Source organism: Dendronephthya gigantea, unplaced genomic scaffold, assembly GCF_004324835.1.
Source record: "Dendronephthya gigantea isolate DGI-Jeju-01 unplaced genomic scaffold, DenGig_1.0 000007F, whole genome shotgun sequence".
Taxonomy (NCBI): Eukaryota; Metazoa; Cnidaria; class Anthozoa; order Malacalcyonacea; family Nephtheidae; genus Dendronephthya; species Dendronephthya gigantea.
The window spans coordinates 1,220,396-1,234,372 of NW_021163017.1; the positions used below are offsets into that span (position 1 = coordinate 1,220,396).

Sequence of the window (13,977 nt, forward strand, 5' to 3'; positions counted from 1 at the left end):
GTTTACTAACAATTGCATTGGGGGCCTGATTTATCATGGCATCTTAATCGCTTATCTTCGCTAGCATACAAGTACAGGTTTCTCGCCTGATTTTTTTGCCAGAAGTCATATAAACACATCATGCTTTGTCATGCTGAGCAAAATTCGTAACTTGAATGCGAAGGAATTCATATGAGCTTCCTTCTGTATGTGTTGAAAAACATAGCTACATTGAGACGAAGAAGATATACCGAATATGAATACTAAACTTGTGAGAACCTTTAACCATTTGCGTGCAATTTGTTTATACATTTTCCATTTATTCATGTGATATATGTTCTGCAGTTGATAAATTCATAATACGAGCTACCATTGTACTGTTATTTTTTACCTCCTGTTTTGGCATATTTCAAGTATATTTATTTACTTCGACCAACTCAGATAACATATTGATTTCATTCAGACACGTAAATCGGCTGTCACGTATAGTATTTAGCAAAAAGGAGCTCTGCGTGTTTGACGAGTCAAATTATCTTCCATACAAGAAATATAAAATCGGGGATATACAGGAATCAAAAAGTAAACTTTTTAAAAGTTGACCCAGCTGAGGCGTGTCAAAACGTTTCGAAAACGTTCACAAAAAACACACGCTTGTCTGTTCGAGACACTGGCAATCAACAGATTTTGTCATGAGGTTTCAAATTCTATCTGTTACCATGTCCTCATCACCAGAGTGACAGATATACCAGTCAATGTTTTTCTTGGATAAGGTCTATTTTGAAAAATATGTTGTAGGTGTTGCATCGAGGCTCAGACCTGGAGATCTTGATAATCATTTGATAAATCTTTCATGTTCATGGCCAACTTTTTTTTTAAATGTATTACGCATTACACAATACATGACACTTGCATCGTGCTAAGATGCATGTCTTGCATTAGAATGATCTGCCTTCGGAATGCTACTCGTTAATTATTTCTCGTATCATTGAGAATGTCTACCTCAGGAAATCTACAAAACAGATTAGATTGCATTTAAAAGCACTGCTATATTTATAACTTTATATAATTGTTTCACTTATATGTTAAAATGCATTCTTCGCTTCTTATTCTTTCGTCATTGGCTGTCATGCCAGATTAAATCTCTTTATACAGTTCTGTGTTTTATCCAGACATGTGTCGATAAAAATCCTCTTTTCTCTTTATAATGCCTGCACACTCAACAATCGTTTTGGGACAGTATTGATTTACAGAATATAATTTGGTACTTTGTATAATTTAGGAAAGTGTCTTTTTTGAAGAGTTCGACAAAAAATTCATTTGTCAACGTTTAAACTCATATGATGTTGACCAAAATGTAATAAATAAATTATGAAACTTTGACGGCATAGGAGTAAACATCTCGGGAGACATTTGAAGAATGTCAATTTTCCTAATACCAAGCAAGAATTGCTACTAAAGTTTTACCGCAAGAGGCAAGCTCTGCAAGATAGGTTACTCATCACCGGTTCAACAGCAAAACGAAATCAATATAAGGTTAAAAATAAAAGGAAAGTCAAAGTGAATGTCGTCACCTTTATAAAAGTTTCGCATAAGACTGAATGATGGCAGAAAGACTACATAATCTGGCAATCTGCAAATGAAACCGTATACTTCTTGGCTTATTAATAAATCACTCACAATGATAAAACATTAACATTGCATGTGACATTGCTTGTGCAATCTGGAAGAATAATTAGATAGAGCTGGGCGGAGCCCTTCAACTTGACATGAACTATCAAAGCCCCATTAATCTAGTTTATATTCATGAAGAAAGTTACCACAAATGATCTCGATTTCCATCAGTCCACACTCATCAATGTTAGGAAGCCAGAATGGAATATTGGTGACCCTCCTAAGCAATCTGATCTTAATTGGGCAAGTTTAAGGGTCGGCATTTCACCTGAAGACATGTGCAGTTTCCCCAAAAAAAGGTTCATGAGAAGGATAGAGATCTGCAAACACTCGAGTCATGACCATCATCTTGTAACTGAGAGGTCATATTGAAGTCTGTACCGGATAAACAGCAATGTCAAGCTAAGTCTGCATTCTCAGATGTCATCTAAATGACTTGTTACATGCTTCCGATCTGGCCCACTGAAGAACTGCTTAATTGAACGAGAAGTTTTTACTCAAAAAATTCAATAAGTCAAAACGAGCATTAAAACTCCAAAACGCCAAGCATTTACACAACCCATGATACCTGAAGGCAAAAACAAGCCTTTTGTGCAGCAAGACTGATTTACCCAAAACGGGTATCATTGTCCAAAATAACACGAGCGTAACTCGATAAGGTGGTTCTCAAATCGAGCATCGTGAATTAAAAAGGACTATCAAATTTTCATCAATTTGAGACAAGCATCGACATGTCCTGTTTTCGGAATCACACTCGTTACTGTGAATCTAAAATCTTTCCACATAATTATACACTTTCAATTAATTGGGTGTGAAATCATCTTGAAATGCATTAACGACTCAATGTGCAAAACATTTTTCGCCCTCAGCAAACTCGCCATTTCTAAGTTGCGCAAGAATGATGCGACACTAAAAATAGCAAGAAAGACGAGCTTGAGTATATGTCTGAAAATTCAGTCAATTAAAAAAAACGTTTTTCATTGATGTCGATTTTCACAGGAAACATGACAGATCTTGCAAATGCTAATATAAGTGCATCAGTCCTTCTCTATATTCCTATGTGTGATGTTATACTTATTATTATATTTCTATCGCACTTTTTGTAACAGGGCAACGCGTCAGAACGATTTGAAAACATGATATTTCCTTAGACTTCATTTTACATTGCGAGGCTTGGACAATTCCCAGACAGGCGAATATAGTTCATAGAGAAGAAATAAGCGAACATATGTTATAAAATGTGTTAATCCAATTAATATTTCTCACTTGCATGCATCAGCGCATCTTTCCTAAATGATAGCCGTTCGCACCCAAAATAAGAGGAATATTTTTTTGTCAGGAATTTTTTCAAAAATGGATCCGTTCAAAAATGACACAAGTAATATATATTTCGTGTTTTCGTGTTTTCGTGTTTTTGCCTGTAGTTCTTTTTGAATTGTTTGCGCTTTGCTGCAATTTGTCAAATTGATTATAAATTATATTTTCAGTCATCGTTTTTCCAAAATGTCCACAAACGAGGATCGTAAATCAAAATGTCATGTGTACCAGTCCTTCCCTGGAGGTTAAAGCTCCAGATTAATTTGAATTTGGCAACTTGCATTGTTGTGTAGTAACACCACGTATTTCCGCGCATGAAACCGCAAACTTCAGAGATCGAAGCATCGAACATATACATGTTGCAATTACCACGTAGTCGCAAATGGCTATGAATTCGCTTGACAGTGAACGAGATCAGCGAACGATCTTGAAGTAAATGTGGATGTAATAACATATAATAAATTTCTTAAAGTTTTAAAATATTTTTTACCAACGACCAAAACAAATCCTTCATTTTTTATCTCAAAAACTTTCTTAGTGGACGCATGGAAGGTCTTGAAACTTGAATGACAACACAAAACAGCGAAGTTAAATAATTTAATAACTAACTCCAATAATTTCTTAACCAATTTTCTAACTATTGCTTTTACGAATATTTGCCAATTAATGCACACGTAATTCAATTAAAGTTATTATTATTATTTACTTATTCGATTAAAGTTAGTATTATTATTTTACTTATTCAATTTAAGTTGTCGGAACCTTCGAAACAATGAAGTGAAGTGACTGAAACTCAAATTCTTAGGTCGCAAGGGTTGATGGATCCTTTTTTATTTTAATTCTGAAATTTTGAAATTTTTCTTTCCACACCACTTGATAGGAAAATTCGCTAAAGAATCTTGCTTCAAAAGAAATTTTCTGATTTGAAAGGCTAACATGGATGTCGACCCATCTGCCCTTGCGCACCCAAAGTTCAAGGTTTAAGTTTTTCCAAGGACTATCTTAATTAAATCAGCTTAAATACTTTTTAGGCCAAGCAGTGTTATCACTCAACAAAAATGTGCAGGAAGGGCATCGCAACTAAACTATTTTAAGATCGAAAAAAGTTAGCTTTCGCATTTGCTTGAAGATCGTACTCTTAAATCTTAATGAAAATGGTCGAGATTCCGATGAACCATTCTTGAGAATTTTTGAATGACCTCTCTTCTCAATAAAGTTTCCAACCAATTACTATTGCAAATATCAACTGTTCGTTGGTAAAAAACGATTCGTGCTATGAACATCTATAGTTCGTTTCTCTCATCTATTTAATAATTCGATGAATTTTGTCATCGATATCTTTGTCATCCAAAGAGGCCTCCTCAAAAAGTAAACTCAACAACGTATCTGATGTAAAAGAATGTGAATGAATTAATCTTAACCGGCCGGCTTAGTTTTAATTGCCAAAAATTCTAAATTTAAGCATAACGTGTGGGCATTGACCAGAAATTCTCTTCGCTTTTATCAACTCAACATCATATTTAAGGATTGGAAATTAAAACTGTCATTCATGACAGTCGCATATTTACACTGGCGTCTGCAAGATAATGGACCCTGCATGGTGTAATCAGGCTTAATCAAGCTTGATTTTCCCATCACAAATACGAGTAGGCAAACTCAAGGTTATCTCTTGCTCAATTTAAGCCGGACAGATGCCGGTTCCGCTTATGAAGAAAGCAGACAACAAAGGATTGCTTGAGATTCCTCTCTCAATGGCTCTTTTTTAGGATCCAATCGTGTTACTTATCGCCCTGAAGACAGGAATTAAGGCCGGCCTCAAGACGAAATAATATATTTTCACCTCCCAGCGATGCAGGAAAACAATTCAATTATGAGTTATGGCAAGCGGAAGAGCTCGATAAAAATAAGTAGCACTAAAAAAATATGAATGTTCAATTTTTGACAAAACAATTTTTCGTTTTCCAAAGAGGCAGTGGTGAAGGTTTCTTTCCTTTTTGTATATGGTTTATTCGAAATATATGTATATGTATCTTGAAACAGTATTGGTATTAATAAAAATAACTCGTTGGATATCGAGAACTGGCAGATGGCGAGAGTCGAGTGCAAAAAATTCGAGGCTCGAATATTCAAAATATTTTCGTAGATATATAGAGCCGAGAAGCAATAATTTACGTTCAATGAATTGTAGACGTTCACAGAGCGATTGGAATCTTAGCGGCCGAGAAAACCTCGATCAACATTTCGACACCACAAATGATCATCCATTTTGTTGGACGTCTCTTCGACATAAGCACACCGGTCGAAAAAGTTCAACGAGAATAAAATATTCCTTAAACTATTCAACAAAAATTTAATAAATTTCAGTTTATAAGCACTCTCCTCTGAAGACATTTCCAAGATATTGTGAACTCCAGCTTGCTTATAAACAATAGCGGTCGGGAGGCAAACGTAAAGTATTTAAAACTTCAGGTATATTTAAAACATATAACATGGCTCGCGAATAAACGCCTCCGTAGTTTATTCGTTCCCAGTCCCACTCGGCTGCGTACATCCGGGAATAGACGAATATTCCTAATGACTGACAGGCTGGCGGTGTTACATAGAATTTACATTGCATGTGATCGAGCCATTAACGATACAAAACTGATTTGTTCGTCGGAAGACCATTCCATTACACCACTGGGTGTCCGCAATTGACGTCTTCTTGGTAAAAACAGTTTTTGCATTCCACCCGTTGGGTAAGTTCCAAACTTGCTTTTCTTACGCGGTACGATATGTTTCGCAGAGCACAGCGTTTATAAATCACAGTGCTACAGTTGTTATACGAACGCAGATATTTTTGTGGCGTCGGATCTCGACATTTCTGGATTATACAATTCCAGAAAAGTGATTTATTTTTCTTAATTTCTACGATTTATTCCAGCGCGTACGGGATCTGTGTTTTCACGTTTAGCGTAAATGCCTTTTCGTGTGCACAGGGCAACATGTGTTGGATGGGCGTTATTCTGTGCAGACATATTTCACATACGAGTTTGGCCTGGGAAGATCACGTTTTTAACCCTAGTAGAGCACGTTATTGTACACTATTTGTGAGACATTGAAAGGCCTCTGTAACATCGCGTTCTCGTTCATTCATGTGCGTTCAAAGTCGAGTAGAAACGGCCAGCAAGAGTTGGTTTGTCCCAATCAAGGTCAAACGAAAACAATACAGCCTTAGAGGGTAGACTGCATGTATATTACAGCGCGCTTATAAACCGAGCCAGCTAAATTTGTACTAAAATTGGATTTAATTCAAGATTTAAATGAGATTAACTGAAAATTGGCATTGGCAATCATTGTACAGCAGAGAATTTTACTGTAATCAATTAATGAGGTTGCTTTAACTATTATCGAATGAAGTTAAGCTGTGAGTGCATGGTAGATGAATTGAATGTTTCTATGATGCTGAATGCTGTCTCAAAACTGCCTTTAAATAAATCTCTGAGCAAGCTATGTGGTGACTGGCAAACTATGTGGTGACTTCGTTGAAGGGAATATTATAGAGCGAATAAAATTGAGCGAAAATATCGTGTTAATGCGAACACCGGCGGTTTGTGAATCTCTTCACAGCTCACACGCACAACGTGAACTATCATAAAATAACTCCCATTCTTGTTAAGATGCCTGAATAAATCTTCAAAGGAACACCTTATAATAACTCTATGAACTGGGTCGATTTCCTCTCAGCTTGCATTAAAGTTTGTTAAGATATCTTCACCATTAGGCTGAATAAAATTCAAAAGAGATCCATGTTTAACGCGTTGGCGGCAAACATCGACAGTTGCGAAATTCTTGTAATCGCATTATAAACATTTCTCTTAAAAAAAGGAGTGTTTGAATGCAGGATTACTTGAAAGTAAACGGTTTTAGCGAATTTGTCTCGCTATGCTTAAGACCGACGCGCTTTACATGCTCAGTTTCTAGAACCCACAAGTGCTCGCTGTTTTATATATACTGTCTCAGCATCGAGGAATCTGTGCTAAATGGATTCTTTAACTCAACGACTTGATTCCGAACAGCAAAGTTGAACAAAAGTTCTCACACTGTTAGGTTGAAGTCACGGGTAATTGCATGAAAAGACATTTCCCAGCTGGTTTTAACCGCACCCACCATTTCAAAATTTGAACTTCTTAAATACACTCATAATAACATCATCTAACGAATAAATAAAAAAAAAGAAGTTATGTCATTTGGTTTGATGTGTTGCATCCGTTTAAACTGGTCTTCAGTTTGTGTGTTTATCATTATAAAGGGCCTAGCCACTTCTGTATATCCGTATGTGTGTATGTTTCCATGTTTTGTCTAATTATGTATTTATTTAAATGTACAGCATGTTCATTGGCAAAGTTAAATACAATAAAATAAAGACAAAATAAAAAGAACCGACATTACTGCATGGGAAAATTTCACCAAGTCTGGAAGATTACACACTCAACATATTCAGCATGTTCATATTTCTCACGCAGACACTGTGGCCTCGCGGACACTTCAGATTTCCAGAAATATCCATGGAGTGCAAGGGCTTTCATCCGGCAACTAAGATTTAGCTTGTTAAGACCGCAGAAATAACTTAAATACATCAAGTGCAACCTAAATACATCAAGTGCACTTTGTACAAACTGCCCCATGTAACCGACGGTTTGTACATATGCACAAATTCAATGTTAAGTTACAAAGATATTAAAATTAACAAAAAAATTCCATCCTGGCGCTTCTTTGTATAAAAAACAGCGCAATCTGAAGCCTAAACTTCGTCTTTCGTCTTGCGCATTTCATGCAAAGGTTCAGCGCCTGGCTCCAAATACTCTTCATGCTTTGCGCGCCCGCAAATCTCCTAAAAATTTGATACGCAGGAAGATCTGCATGCAAGATTTTCTCACGACAAAAATTCGTTTCTCTTTTTTTATGCAACCTACATGGCTTTCGATAATAATGCGCACGTTGCGACCCTCAAATATGCTAAGGCGGCTCTTCCAGAGCTGTATAATCGACACATGTTTGTTTGTTTAGCTCGACATATCTCTATATCATTAAGCACTTTTTAGTACCAAAGAATATACTGATACAAACTGACAGTTTAAATGTAAATTATATCGTTATGTTTATAATCTTTTGATCCCTAAAAACGGTTTCCAGAAAAATATAAAAAATTTTCATCTCAAAGATCATTGATTTTTTCTGCAAGTATAACTTAATGCTTGATACACAGTTTGTTGTCAAGACATTCCTTTCAAGTTTCAAAAATTTCCTTGCAGAATTGCTTGGGAATATTATCAGAAACTGTGTGCTAACAAAGTTCAATTGCCCCCATAACTTCGAATATATACATAAACATTTTGTTCAGCAATTCTACGAAATGAAGTCGTGTTCTTTCATATAAAGGTTATTTATACGTGAAAAGAGATGCCATTCGAAGCACTGTGTGCTATGCAGAGATAACGCCACGTAGGGTGTTGTCATCTTGTGGAACCTTGCATACCACAAGCTATATAAACAATGCGCGTCTGTTTTATTCTAAATATAGGCACAGGTTTTGTTTTCTTGATTTATGGAAAAGCTGATTCTCTTCTCCACTGAGTTGTATGGCAGCGGTGATAACAGAGATAGGGTTATCAGGGCATTTTTTAGGGAATTTGCTAGGCTAAAGTTTTATTTAGAACACGTTTGATAACTTTTAATTCCGACGTAACATAACCTACATACCGTAGCACAATATATATTATTGTAGTTTCGACCTAGTATTATAGGTAAAAATTAGTCTTCGAGCAAGTTGCATTGCATATGGCAGGCTATAAATCAAGAGTAAACACTGATATATATTACAGCATGCGCAGTTCCACGATTTATTAGTGAAAAATCTGTTTTAATTTCAACACAGTGATAGTGAAAATCAAGCAAGCAAGCACGCGCCCACCGAAGTAAATACCCTGTAGTTTTAATCAGTTAAAAATGCCCGGGGGTGTAAATGATAAACATAGGGCTACTCAAATGCTGTAAAAACCAGATATCGCAAAAACAAGGTATTGAATATTATCACCGAAATCTTCGCATCGTTTTACTTATCGATTCTAACAGACAGGTCATCCGCTGTGCAATCCCACAAATGATTCAGACAGGCGACAATTTAAAATTTCAATTTTACACAATCGTCAATTGTATATACTCTCAGCGATGATGTTTTACCCTTGATTGCAAATATATAGACATTCACTTCAAACATAACTACACAATTACATTAATACATTAATTTGTTAGATTTTCGTGTAAGAGTCGCCTTTGGGGATAAGCAAACAGACACAAATATCACTTCATTGCGGTGTCCCAATGGGACATTTGTCCTTAGGGTATTTAGGATAATATTTTTATGAAAAACTTATATCTCGTCTTGTTTTCGTCGACCAACTAACAAGCGACGTAGAGAAGACGAAAAGGTCAGGGAAAGAAATCAACAGATAATTACAGTAAAGCATGCGACATAATCTTTACTCGGTGCATGAGATAAGGTAACAATTAAACGGGAAAAAACAAAAGGAAATTCCTTTCATCGGCTTATCTCGCCACTTATATGCAAGGAACACCATCAGCCATGAGCCGTGCATTTGAGCATGATTCATAGTCGGCGACATTGGCTCGTACTGATTACAAAAAGATGATAAGGGAAATTGTGCAAGTGATATATTATCGGAGCGAAAAATAATATATTGTTTGTCCGAATCAATGCCTATCCAATAAGATTCGCTCGTGCAGGAAGGCACTGGAAATATAAGAATGCAAAGACAGAAAATTTAAAATCAAAATCATGCAAGTTCTGAAATTTGCAAGCAACAGCAATCTCATGCACCATTTCAGCATATCAAGTCTTATAGAAAATGGACCGTCAGCATGTAAGATAGCCGAAGAAAAAAGCATATGGTGACTTTCATCAAACATGTCGTTTAAACTTATTTCGTCACCAAAGTGTATAACTATAATTAATATCAAGCGGACTTTTTTTTCCATTATCATTTTACATACTGAATCGTTGTTGTGTATGCATATGGCGCTGCAATTTTGAGTTCCAATTTAATAGATGAATGCGAAAAGAGGAATTCCACAAATAGTTGGTTATCAGAAAGAAGGGTGATTGCGTTACGTTTTATATAGAGAGTGTCATTTAGGTGAATACATAATTGCAATTCCGATAAGTGGATCGCTGGAGGGGATTTTGTGCATGCTGATTACGCAAAGTAAAGCCATTATGAGTTTTATATACGTAAGATGTCTGCCTCGTAATATCACTGGTGTTTGATGCATGTCATCCCCATGTCGTTTAGCACGTTATGGTAAATATGGCAAGAATTCTTGCATGTTTCCATATTTTCAATGTGGTTAATTTGGGCAGTTCTATACGTGACAATATACTTGATAACATGAAAGCTTGGCAAGCTCGTTAAGTTAGCTACTGTACGAGGTACAGCTCATATTGTTTATTTGACTTCTACATCGCCTTTTATTGTCACATGTGTGCGGTATTTCTATCACTCGGCAAATGGCGATGCATTAATTTATCATCAAATTTTTCAAAAAACCTTCAATGGCCCTTTGTCGAAAACAGATAACACTGACATAAAAATCAAGAAAACATATAACAATTTGAGCAATAGCTGCATGTATTTGCACCACAAACGATTGAAACGAATTTCTGAACTATGTATTTCGCTGATAAGGAACTGATTCATAATAAATGGTAGGGAATTTTGTTCTTTGTTTACAAACCCAAATCTCAGGAAAGGCGTTTTTTTTCAGGCTAGTATCTTCAATTTCTAATGCTGTTCAGTTTCTTGAATTTTTACGACGCGCTTATTAGATCACTTTTTTGAAACCATTCATGTGTTCGAGTTTACCTTTTTATATAAGATGGAAACCGTGTATAGTTAATAACTGCATGCATGAAGCTAATACCACTAGGCTTGCAGTTGTATGCTATGCCAAACAAAACTCTGTTACAAGAATGCCTTCTGAGTATCTGTTATTCTTTACGTGAAACCACAAGGAAACATCGCTGATTTCCTCACGGTAACTACAGGCAAACAACAAACACAACCAACTCATTGTTCGCGATGCTTCTCTAACAACAAATTGACATGTTTAGGCTTAAGATTGATCACCTGATTCGTTGAAAGCACTCAATAACGACTTGGGTATCAAGAATGGACGTAAACATTATTATTAATGAAATCGAATGCAGTGAATATTGTCCGATACGGCGATGCGAAAATGGTAGTAGAATGATTGTATATATACTGGGAGGAACAAAGAAAGTTCAGACGTTTAATTTGTTATGGAGAAAAAACGATAAACGAGAGCATTTTTGAATCTCCAAGACCTAACTTAAATTTTGAGAATACTCGTTTAGTATTTCCTGGGATATTGATAAACAAAATTTCCACATTTCTCTGGAAGTTTGCTGCCTAACAAATCTATTTCTGGCGACATCTTAGTCAATATACTGCACGAAAGTAAACGTGGTAACTCCATGCATGCAAGGGACATACGAAGCAAATTTCACACCTTAATCGTTCTAAAAGTAACTATAGATAACCATCATGTTTTGCACACTCAATGTGTGGAAGTTTAAAGGTTCAACCTTGGCTCTAATTGATTGTATATATAGTTAATTATAGTTTCATGAAAAATTTCTCATAAATTAATGTTAATGAAGAATTACGCGTATATAGCAAACGAATATCCTTCAACGTTCTTCATTCTCGCAGAAGAACTCATTCCCTCAGTTCAACTGTAATTCATATGATGCTCTAGAAATATGCGGAGAAATCTGTGCTTGCTGCTAGCTATGAATTTCATTTTAATTGCGCGACACACATGGCGGGTCTATAGGTGCATTAGCAATAATTGTTCACGTACAAATATGGTCAATATATTTAGTACGATTGATACATCGGTGACTAAATTACTTTAACACTCTATACATACACTGGTCAACGAATATGCAAGTCACTGATAATAAAAGTGTTAGAAGGCGAACTTATAATTAACAAAAAGCCACGTCGAAAACAAAATGTGTTTTACTTTTGTGTTGTTTGAAAAGCTGGTCGCATTTTTGAGCTATGCATGTCTTCCCATATCATTTGTTAACGATTCGTCTTGTTTTTTGCACCGTTTGTACTTCGGTTGCTTTATTAAAATACGAACACGTTGTTGAATGTGATTTAGGTGACAGACAAGGGTAGAAACCGGTAGCAATCATTGTCAAAGTTGCCTTAATCTGCATTCTATTTGAATTGTACATGAATGCACGCATGCATTCAGAGTTACCGATGTTATTTCAGTTCAAATACATGAATATAACCTGTTCACGTATTTGTGATAAACGTCACTTGTCTAAATAAGAATGGGAGAAAATATACGCCAGATATATAGAAGTTATAGGTTATATTTTCCTCACATATATTTTACTTTGACGAATCAGGTTACCTTTAGACCACGCCTAACTACAGTTGTTTATGCCACGACTATGATAACACACCCTGTACGAGCCCGATAACAACAGCTTAACATCCAACCAGCATGTGCGAGAAGTTCCAAAACTGTTTCTTCTTGTCTTGCAGACCTGCTGCATTGAACTTTACGACGACTAGCATGCAGGATATCGAACAGCGAGATCCATTCCAGTAACGACACTTACTGTACAGTAAATACACGCCATTTATCTTCGTGCGTCATCGCTTCGACACCGGATATTATTTTTAAAACCTCAATTCTCCGCCGTTCTCATAAACAAAGACGGTTGAATCAGGGCTTGGAAGATATTGTTACAAAAACCCACCGTACACGCTGGTAATCAGTTCTGTATTCGATTCGACCTCCCAGGAAAAAGGCCAGCAGTTTTAAGGTAAGGTTTCCTGTACTTTTTACCCATAGTGAGGTAAAACTAACCATTTGCGAGAGACAATACAAGCTATGTACGGCTGAAATTGTGTTTAGTGTTTAGTTTAGTCTACCTTCCCGGAACTGGACGTATATTTTTGTGCCCGAAAATCGTCCAAAACAATTCAAATATTCCGAGAAATGCTTCTGCATGTTTGTTAAACGCTTGCTGGAAACAAGGCGTACATATAGAGTGATATTTCTATAAGCTATTACCGCGCAACTGACACGGGAGATAAATTTTCAAGAAACATTTATTGAATTACATGTATGTGTATGTATAATACACAGCCTGACATCGAAATATCGATTTCAATTGCTAAAATCCATATTTCTCGGACTCCTTTTGTATGGCGATTGCAAATCCGTTCTGACGGATTAAAAAGACATACATATATTGACGTGGTATTACAGATGTCTTCACAACCAAATTGAAAATATATACAGCCTTTGCTAACCTTGTAGCCTTGAATAGATCCTATATGTGCTATATTCTGACTGCCATATAATCGTATTTGATTTCTGATGCATAAACTTTGTGACTAAGCGTATTGATAAAAGAGAAAAATTGCAAGCATTAAAGGTCGTAACCGTCGCATAGCCTTCATAAACGACCATAAGCTTGCATGAATTCCCAATGCTAGTTTGACCGTAAACTTTGTGCTGTTGAATTCCCACAACTCCAGGCACGATAGTGCCCTAAATGTATGCCCATGCATGCAGTTACTGAGACCCTAACGTTAATGACGAACGATGTTTAGACAACGATATAGAAACTATAAACAAATGCCGCAAAACGTTAAAACTCGGCCGAATGTTTCGCTTTTCGACTGCAGTACAATAAGGAGTGTATATATATATAGCGCTATACGTGCTATAGACATAGTATACTAGCTTGGCTTCTTGTGTAAGATAACAAATAATTTTACACGGAGTACAAATTAGTATGAATTGAAATCATCTTACCTCATTATGAAAATCCAACATCAGATTTTTCTGTTACTTGCTGTTCAATGATCAAGCATAAACGATCGCGGAAATATG

At 36.1% G+C, this 13,977-nt stretch overlaps 1 long non-coding RNA gene across 3 annotated transcripts in view; it reads left to right on the top strand.

The window, feature by feature from the left end:
• Positions 1-13,977, top strand: part of LOC114517006 — a 46,602-nt gene that overhangs the window by 17,699 nt on the left and 14,926 nt on the right. For all 3 annotated transcript variants that reach the window (XR_003686346.1, XR_003686345.1, XR_003686344.1), the window contains one exon: positions 12,615-12,898. This is a non-coding gene — a long non-coding RNA (uncharacterized LOC114517006). The remainder of the gene's footprint in view (positions 1-12,614; positions 12,899-13,977) is intronic.